This window comes from Quercus suber, unplaced genomic scaffold (assembly GCF_002906115.3).
Source record: "Quercus suber isolate HL8 unplaced genomic scaffold, Cork oak 2.0 scaffold_378, whole genome shotgun sequence".
NCBI lineage: Eukaryota > Viridiplantae > Streptophyta > Magnoliopsida > Fagales > Fagaceae > Quercus > Quercus suber.
The window spans coordinates 417,010-427,009 of record NW_027069830.1 but is presented as its reverse complement, the minus strand read 5'-3'; the positions used below and the strand labels follow the sequence as shown (position 1 = coordinate 427,009).

Genomic DNA, 10,000 nt, shown 5'->3' with positions numbered 1-10,000 from the left:
TAAAAGCTATATTTTTTAGCTTTCTTACTGTGAATGCTCCACCAAACCTATTATTCGAAGTGCTATTTCCCCCATGCACTATTACTAAGTTATTTCCCCAAACCTATCTAGTCCAAGTGCATGGAATCCAAGGGGAATTTTTTTTTTCTTATTTGTTTAAATTATAAATAAAAATATAATTCTACTTACAAATTAAATAGTTTTTTTTTAAAAAAATACAAAATTACACAAATAAATAAGTTGATAAACAAATAAAAATGTTTTTTTTTTCCTCTTTGATAACAATAAAAATGTTGATCTAAAGGCACAATTATCTTCGGTTTGTTAACACTACTTACCTTTTATAATCTTTCAAAGTCTTTGTTGACTCCACAAACACCTCTTGTGCTTCACAATTATCAGTTGCTTGATTCTTTTGTATTGACTGGCGCCGCAATAATTTTGGCCATTTCTCACATTTAAAGAATGGGTGATGGGTTTTTTTTAAGATAGGTTCAACCTATGGTGTCCAGTTAGCTTAACTGGTAAAGTCTCTGATACTGATTGGTGTCTTGGTCTGATGATAAAGAGTTATCATTAGGAGCGGACACCATAGGTTGAAAATCTCTCAAAAAAGAAAAAAGAAAAAAAAGAATGGGTGATGGGTCTCATTTTTTTTTTAAAAAGAAGTAAGAATAATGTTAGAAATACAAACTATTATACAAATTTTTTTACAAATTGCTGATATAGTGAGTGATTATTGATAAATGAAAAAGTGATATTAATGGTGGGCTTAGATAAAAACCAATAAGAGGTTGGTCACGTCAATATTTTGTAAAAATATTGTAAAATAATTTGTATCTGTAGCATTACTCAAGAATTAAAACTTTTTTTTTTCAATGTAATAAACAAATTCCGTAAGAGGTGGCGTTCCTTACGCCATAGGTTTCATAAATCTATTCGCATGTTTTTTTTAAAAGGAAAAATCTATTTGCATGTGATAAATATGTTATATACAACTGTTATACAATAATAAATTATTAGTCCACCTAAATTAATATTGATAAAAAAAAAAAAAAAAGTAATATTTTTAGTGTTTTTGTTATGCTCATTGATTTTTCCCCAATTTCATCTATTCCCATAGCAAGAATTTAAAGATCGGATCATACAGAGAATAAGAAATAAGAACTTTTTTTTTTAGGAAAATAAATAAGAACATGGTTTCTTATTTTTTGGTGCTATGTCTATAATAATTTTACAACAAATCACAGGTGGTTAGTTGTTATTAGTTCAAATTTGAAACTAACACTAAGATTATTTTTTTGCTCCAACAATAACGACCAGTAACAACTTGTCACTTAAGATTTGTTGTAAAAATGTTGTAAACATATCATTTCTCTTTAATAAGTGGTCAAATTGGTGATTTAATAAGCAATTAAATTTATACTTATTTAATAACTAAATTAATTAATTAAACTATAAATTAATAATATTAATTGAAATTTTTATTTCAAGTGAAATTTCTCCTCTTTTTACATTAAGAAAATAGAAGTAACAAAACATAATTAGTTAATTTATAATTGCAAAATAATAAATTTTTGAATCCAAAACTCTAATTACCCCAACTCACCACTATGCCGAACACAACCATTATGATGGCGAATTCAAAAAAGCATTTCAATGACTGAGTTAAAGTATAGAATAATCAGTTGAAAAGATTGAATGTCGTTGAAAATTCTACTAATACATTTTACATAAAATTAAGAGTGAAAATGGAGAGATGAAAAGCTAAATCTAACCCTCTCTTGGAAGATGGTACAGAATTAATTTCATTCAAATTAATTTACAAAATCACACAAAATCAAAACCCATCTTGCAAAATTACCCACAATTAAAGCAAATAAGAAAAAGATTAGAATGACCAACACCTCCCAACACCATGACTTTAAGCATCAATTGGATGTAAGAAATCTAAAACAGTCGAAGAAAAATAAAATACCTCTAGTCATGTTGTTCAAATGATTTGTACAGAAAAATCACATTGCAAAAGAATGATTTGAGAATGAATTTTTCTAGTCTATGGCCAAAGCCAATGCCTTAAAAACTCTTTAATAGAAAACAGTCTTTTAAAGGCTAGACTAGGGATCTTCCAACTTAATGTTTGTTCTCTTTAATATATATTCCTTCCATCAAAAAGTTTAATTGAGAGTTACTTTAAAGTGTTTATTTACTAAATAACATCTATTCACTAAGTAACATTTTAAGTGATGTTAACAAATACACTCTAAAAAGATGGGTCGTTATCTATCACTCTAAAATAAATTTATATATATATTGTAATTAATGAATTAGAGTAAATTTTATGCGGACCACAAGCCTTCAAATAGAGATAATCTTACATTCTCCCATTTGGCCCACATGACATTTAAATAACTTGATGAGTCATAGTCATAGTAATATAAAGATATTATCTATGCCATCTTGTTGTAAAAAACTCAAACTCAAATAAATAATCCAATACATGAATCATGATGGTAATACTCTTAACAAGTACTTCCATGTATTACAATGTATGGTACTTCCTGTGAGTATTTTATGAACCATTAATTCTTTATGAATATACTATCTATTAGCCATCCGAGTACCCCTTAATATCTCGCCCACAGATAAAACTATATATATATATATATATTTATACTTTGGGTCCATTTAGGAATAACTTATTTAGCTGAAATTAAAAACTTTTTACTGAAAGCACTGTAGATAAAGCTAAAAGTTAGCTAAAATAGTACAATGAGGTCTATGAATAGTACCAAAAAGTGCAAAGGGACCTATGAATAGTAGTCAAAAAGTGCAATGCTAATGACATATAAAGGTTGTCCAAAATCCTTCATCTCAAAATATTGAGAGAGACCATTTTCTCTCATTTAGCAAACTCAAATCACTAACTGCAAGTAAAATGTCAATTGCATGTAAAACTAGAAAAATGTATTTATCCCCACTAAATAAGGACAAAAGCAGCCACAACAATTTCTATTTTGGCCAAGTTAATTGAGAATAAGAACATTTTGTGCATACTTTCACTACTTTAAGGCGAAGCAAAATGAAAATACAATTGTTTATCACCTTCCACAAAACCTTTATGATATAAACAAATGTTTTATCTTACATAGTCCACCACTAACTATAGTTAGTCCTCTATGTAATTGAACAAAAAATCAACATAAATTAAAGTTGAAAGGAGACAAGACATTTTAACTCCTATTTTCTAATAATACATGCTAATGTTTCCCACAAAATACAGCGTGCTACCACCACCATAACCCATCCCACAATCTCGAAAACCCCCATGATCTAATTGGTTGATATTCACTGAAACAGTTGATTTTAGTAACAAAGTACACACACTCATGCATATAAACACCACCTAAGAGTATGCAAACTAGTCAACTAATCTAAGGGGGAGGAGGTGCACCATGCCCCACTGCAGCCAATTCAGGATTGACCTTCTATACAGCTTCTTCAAGTATGCAGATGAGTTCCTTTGCAAATATCGTGTTTCCAGCTGTGAAGAAAGTTAACGCTGTTCCTTTTGCTCTAGCCCTTCCAGTTCGACCAATGCAGTGAATATACTCCTGGAAGTCATAATTGATCACATAATTCACGTCCTTCACATCTGCCCCATAACCAAAGCCCATCACAAGTCATAAGAAATGCAGTAGGATAACAACCTCTCACATCAGAATCTTATTTAGAGCAGATAACCTATGACCTTAAGTCCTTAATACATTTTTGCATGCACGAGTGTTGTTGTAGCTGAAAATAAATGTTCAAGGGCAATATCCATAGACATGAAAACAAGCGGCTCAACAGACATACAAGCAGAATCCACGTGACAAATAACACCAACTTAGATAAAAAAAGATGTATGTGAGACAATTAGAGACCACTAAATATAGCAAAGCAATAACTAAAAAACATGAATCCTTCAAAATGACCAAGTAGCAGCATCAGAACAGAAAATATAACAAATGAGTGCAAATAAGAAATAAAGGTGGATCTCCAACATATGCAGCAAAGAGCTGAGTGAAATGGCTCACATCTGTTTAATCAATGAAAAGCATGATCAATACTAAAAAATGTTCTCTATAAACCTGATAAAATTAAAAGAAGACTTAAAATAGGGACAACAAGAATATCTAGATAATGATTTCTTTCCAAAATGAGTTGATAATGATGATGATGAGTGCTATTAGTTATTGTTTACCAACACAATTTCCCGTACTAAAAATGAATTTCTATCAAGTCTTTGAACAAGCATTAAAGTTTTATCCCCATTCCCAAACCACAAGCTGCAACATCTGTTGCAGTCATAATAGGACTCCTGCCAGCTCTAAACTCTGAGAGGACTCAATCCCTTTCTAGTTGACTTTTATCTCCATTAATTGAAAGAACTTGCCAACCATCCATGCAAAGTTACTGGGTGACCTGATCACATCCTTCCTTGGTATTCATGAAGATTAGTATTCGGCTGCCATCCATGATATCCTCCAGCAATTTAACCAATCTGGAAAATCAAACCTATCAGTAAAATGTTTGCATCAAATCCCATATGTTGAGATCTTAAAGAAATTAGATTATACAAGAACAAAATAGAAATCAGGCCCACTTTTTATTAGTATTTTTAATTAAAGCCTAACAAAAAACACTACCAAATGTTTTGATTTGTTACAAACCTAGTGTACAAGGTGTTGATTGTTGAAATCAAAAATTCAAAGACAAAATTAATACTCAGGTCAAACTCCAATAGTGATATTTGTAAAAGAAATCTATGTGTAAAAGTCTATATTTGTATTTTCTATCAAAATAAATGAAACATAATATTATGTCAAAGAACTATACAATATAATTCAAAAAGCTTAAAGAATCCAATAGGTAAAAGGGCCCATGTAAGAGCCTTAGCAACCTTTAGTTGAAGCTTTAAAGACGAGAACCATATTATTCCGAACGTTGGAAAATGTAGAAAACGTTTTCCACCCATAAAAAAAGTACTTAATATAATGTCAGTTGTAAGATAAAATTCAGAAAAACTTAAATGATCCAGGTGGTGGGAGTTCCCATGTAAAAGACCTAGCCTTTTCCACCATACCAAACATCAAAAATTAAATAAAAATTTTCTGCCAAGATAGAAGAAACATAATATTATGTTAATAAGATGTAAGATAGAATTAAAAATGCTTAAATGATCCAATAGGTAAAAGGTTTCATGTGAGAGTCCTAGAATCTTGCTGAAGCTTGATTGACAAGAGCTCCACATTATAGAATGCCTGCTATATCCTTAAACGAAGACCGCTACTGCCTCCATCAACAAATGCAGTAACAACAATTTCTTTTTGGACTAAGTTAAATAAGAACAAGAACATTGTGTGCATTCTTTCACTACTTTATGGCAAAGCAAAATGAAAATACAATTATCTATCTTATATATATTAAAAACTATCAACTTATATAGAAAAGCTACACAGAAACAGAGAGGGGATAAAAGAGAAAGTTTGACCATAAAGCTAGCATTGAATTCCTCTCAAACTATATAAGACCATAGCATGCAAATAATATATTTCCTTTATCAGACCACTCAGACAACTTCCATGTAAATTTAACGAAACCAGATTTACTACCCCTGAAGTCTTCTTGTATACTCCAGTTTTTCTTTCTCAAACCTGACTAAGACACAAACAAGATATTAAAAATGATCACTAGATGTAGGTCCAATATATTAAAAAGATTGTACATAGTGCACAAAGATACCACTTTTGCAGGGTCTGAGAGAGATGAGTGGTGGGCCTCCTTACACCTAATTATAAAGCCATCAATATTTGTTAAGGGATTAGTTAAGTAGGTGAGAGAGTTTGAGCAAATAGAATATGTTGCCACTCACCTATATTATTATAAGCTCCTAATGAGCCATTTGAATGACTCCAACGTGCTTATTGTTACAGTATGCAAGATACCATGTACACCCAAAGAAATTGATACTAACTTTGTCTATTCAACATATTGCTCATTGCCTTATCATATGACTTTAATCATATCAAGTAGTAAAGCTTTAGTTGGCCAGTTAAAAATTATGCAAGAATTGCATTCTGTGTTTATCTTTTTCTCCCACCTTTTGTAATGATTATGTTTATGTATTTTTCCACATCACAATAATCAATACCGATTATGCTAGAGGGAAAAGGATTGCGATTATGGTTTGTCACTTAGAAAGATAGAAAAATAAGTTTTTTACTTGGCCATTGGCTATAAGATTAATGATAAATAGCCAAAAACAATTCTCTGATTAGGCAAGCATAAGGCTGTACTAATACAACGAAGAATGCCTTGAGTTATTGCAGTTACTACCATTTTAACAAAACAAGAAGAAATTTCATCGACAAAAAACTCCAGGATTTCCAAAATGAAGGAATATGCATCCTTTTATAAACATGCATGGATCGAAACCTGTAGCAAACTAAAAGTTTAAGTAACCACATGGTATTCAAGTAGTGATCTTGCCTCTACTTCAGCTAACTAGGAGGGAAGGGTTTTGGGGACCAGAGATAAGCTTTTTATAAACCCATCTTGTGCTTGGGTAGAAGAAAAGGAGAATCATAAATCCCACACAAGACAAGACATAAAATGTTTATTTCCGAACAGTATATATAAATATATAATTTACTTGTCAAAAAAATAGAACAGTGTATTAACCCCTATATTGCGTTTCTAGATTCTTTGGTGCACAGGAGGAGCAAAGAGCAAGAACTTTAGTAATTAGATGTCACATAACCAATTAAGATCTATAAATCCATAGAGGCTATAGTCAACGTATTCTCTCACAATTTCTCAACTAAGGAGAATCATAAATCCTACACAAGCTCAACCTTGGAACACCAAATTCTATTTATCACATTCACTTCTCTCCAAAACCATTAATCAGAAACCACCCCCAATGATTGTATCAAGGAATCCTCAGAAAATGATGCTAAAACCATAACCCTTATCCTAACCACAGAATACCCATCAACAAACAACATCAAAAAAGCAATCAATAATCTTAAAAAACCATTCTTTGAAGCTGAAATCTCAAAACCAATTACACCATTTTATAAATTTAATCACTTTGTATACTAATAAACACCCACATGCATAAATGCATAGGAAATTTAAGATAGATGGTGAATTACAAAGCTAAGGAATAAGAAAAAGAAAGGGACCTCCAACAGCAAGGTTGACAGCCAAAAGCGTAGGCTAGAGAAACTTGTAATGCCAAGCAAATGACTCTTTTGGTGGTGGCTGAGGTGGTAGTGCTGAAGAATGAGCCTCCATTGCTGATGGTGAAGAAAACTAGTTGGGTTTCTGTTGGTGCTCTTGGAAATTGTTTCAGTTGTGCTGTTTGTGAAAGAGCAAGCAGTCAATCAATCAAAAGTCAGCCACCAAACCCCAAATACAGAAAGGAAATACAAAAGCACTGAAGGAGGTTTTGGAATCCCTTTGCGCTTATTGTTTGTATTTTGTAAAATTACACGCGGTAAAAAAAAAATGTAAAAGTATGAGTAATGTTATTTAAAAATTGAAAAATGTTACTTAAGTTATCATACCAAACCGTCCTTTGTTTTCTGTTTTTAAAAAATTACTTGTATTGGAAGGTAGAAATTATTTGAGTTTATGCCATTGGACCTTCGCAGCTTCGCTCTCATTGTTTTTCTCTTTATTTATTTATTATTTATTATTTACTTCTTGTTTTTACTTTGTACCTAAAAAATAAGTATTTGTATTCTACTTAGAGTTTGGAACATTGGTTTGAAACTAAAAATTAATTAAAATAGTACAGCGAGATTTATAAATAGTATTAAAAGTGAACGGTTTTAGACCCCTTAAACACACAGATTGCGTAGCCTAGATTAATTAGCCAAGTTGTTACTTAGTCAAATTAAGCAATTCTAGGTTAAAACAATCCAAATAATCATATCAAGAATATAAAGCAGCGGAAAATAAATAACACAAGATATGATCACCCAGGAAACCACACGGTAAAAACCTGGGGAGGATTTGACCCACCGATCCTCAAGGCTAACCTGAATTCACTATGAAAGAATTGAAGTTCATACAAAAGGACTACAAGCTCCCCGCTCGACTTCCTAATGCCTAATCAGTTCCAACCTTAAGAATTTGCATTTGGTATCTAAAATAGCATAAACTCCGAAATCTAATTAATGAAGCCAAAAATCACTTCATCATATCATAACTCGGCTATGCAAAATAGGATTTTGCTAATGTGCTTTTCTAAATTTAGGAGGCACTGTAACCTATGCAAATCTATTTTTTATTATTTCTTTTCATTTGCTAAGGTTAAATAAAGAGATGGATGATCGACGTTGTTATGTGTGAAAAAGATAAATGACTAAAAATCAAGAAAATTTGATATTATATGAGATAGAGTATATAAGAGCTAATCAGATGTAAGTATTTTCAAAAATGGTTAGTGTAGGGACACAAAAATCAAATGGTACAGGCCCACTTAGAATAGCAAGGCTTGTAAGTTCAACTAGGCCCAAATCATATATTTGTAAGAGAATGGATTGAACAACAAGAGAGGGTTTCACCGAGGAAGGAATGAGGAAAAAAAAAAGACTTATTAATGTGGATTATGTATGGAAAGGCTTGTTACAAGCTTTCCCGAGGAGGCCAATAGTACACAAAAGATACATTGTTCACTTCTTCTCTCAATCTTCTGGTTTTCACTCTCCTATTTCTGATACTTCTGTCCCATCTCTCTTTCTCTGGAAACTTTCTTTCTTTGTATACTATCCCCCTCTTCACATCTTGACCCCCCATCTTTACCTAACTAGATTTTCATTGTGACACCTCCCTTTAAACATCAGATGAAAGTAGTAAAAGGAGTTGTTTAGCTTAAATTACACTATTCAGGTCACTTCCTCATCAATGCAGCTGATAAAGCTGTTGCCCATCATTTAATGCGGAGGTAATAGGCTACTTCTTGTTGGAAACTTCTCATACCCTTCTTGATCCTCTCTCCTCAACCATTCCTACCCACCTAAAGCTCTTAAGCATCTTTCGTCTGTTTTCCTCTTCTCCTCAGATGAATTCCCTTCTTGGGTAAGTGGTGCCCTAACACCAATAATAAAGTTTACCAATCCCTTCCTCGGTCCTCAAACCCGCATAGTTAGCTAAAAAAATGAATCAAAAGTTAGTTCTTATTCTAAAATAGACAATAATTTTTGCATAAGCTAATATGAATTCTTTAAAGAACTACTAATATGGAGAAACTTTTCATGGTTCATTGTTATATTAAATTAATAATTCTAGGACCACAACCACACCCTTACTCACTACTATCCTATCTAGTTGACTGTAAGTGGTGGGAAAAAAATGGTGGGTCCATGGAAAATAGAAAGGGGTTAACAACAACCATGTCAAACAACATTACATGGGACAAAACTCTCTCTCTCTCTCTCTCTCTCTCTCTCTCTCTCTCTCTCTCTCTCTCTCTCTCTCTCTCTCTCTCTCTCTCTCTCTCTCTCTCTCTCCAAAATTCGAAATTTTGGAAGTACTGGGTTTAATTTGGGGCAAAACCCAAATTGAAATGGGTTATACCATTAGACCAAATCTAAGTGTAAGTTCAACAGCTTATTTTCGATAATTTCTTTATATAAAATCTATCAAAAAATATAATTTTATAATGTTTATACTATATGTGTAATAAAATATTAAAAGTTAATTTACTTTTAAGAAAAATATAATTTTTTAGCAAATAAGAGCATTCACACTACAGAAAGTAAAAGAGCTAAAAAGTTATTTTACACCTTCAAACAATAAAAGCCACCCAACACCAATGGTGTTATATCTAAAAATTTTTGCATGCATGCTATAATAAGTTGCTGCTAGTTACTAGTAGCAACTTATTGTAGCTTGTTCTTATCAATATTTTATTATATTTTTTGTCTGTTTGGCAAAGATATAA

At 31.9% G+C, this 10,000-nt stretch overlaps 1 protein-coding gene across 9 annotated transcripts in view; it reads right to left on the bottom strand.

The window, feature by feature from the left end:
• Positions 1-3,083: 3,083 nt before the first annotated feature.
• Positions 3,084-10,000, bottom strand: part of LOC111997804 (receptor-like protein 15) — a 20,248-nt gene continuing 13,331 nt past the window's right edge. For 3 of the 9 annotated variants that reach the window (XR_010623892.1, XR_010623890.1, XR_010623893.1), the window contains 2 exons: positions 7,233-7,407; positions 4,161-4,546 (listed from right to left, as the gene is read on the bottom strand). The gene's annotated coding sequence lies outside the window, so the exon portion shown is untranslated. Of the gene's footprint in view, positions 3,656-4,160; positions 4,547-5,657; positions 5,704-5,787; positions 5,834-7,232; positions 7,408-10,000 lie in introns of those variants that run through there. The other 6 variants (XR_010623897.1, XR_010623895.1, XR_010623891.1 and 3 more) reach the window with 6 other exon arrangements.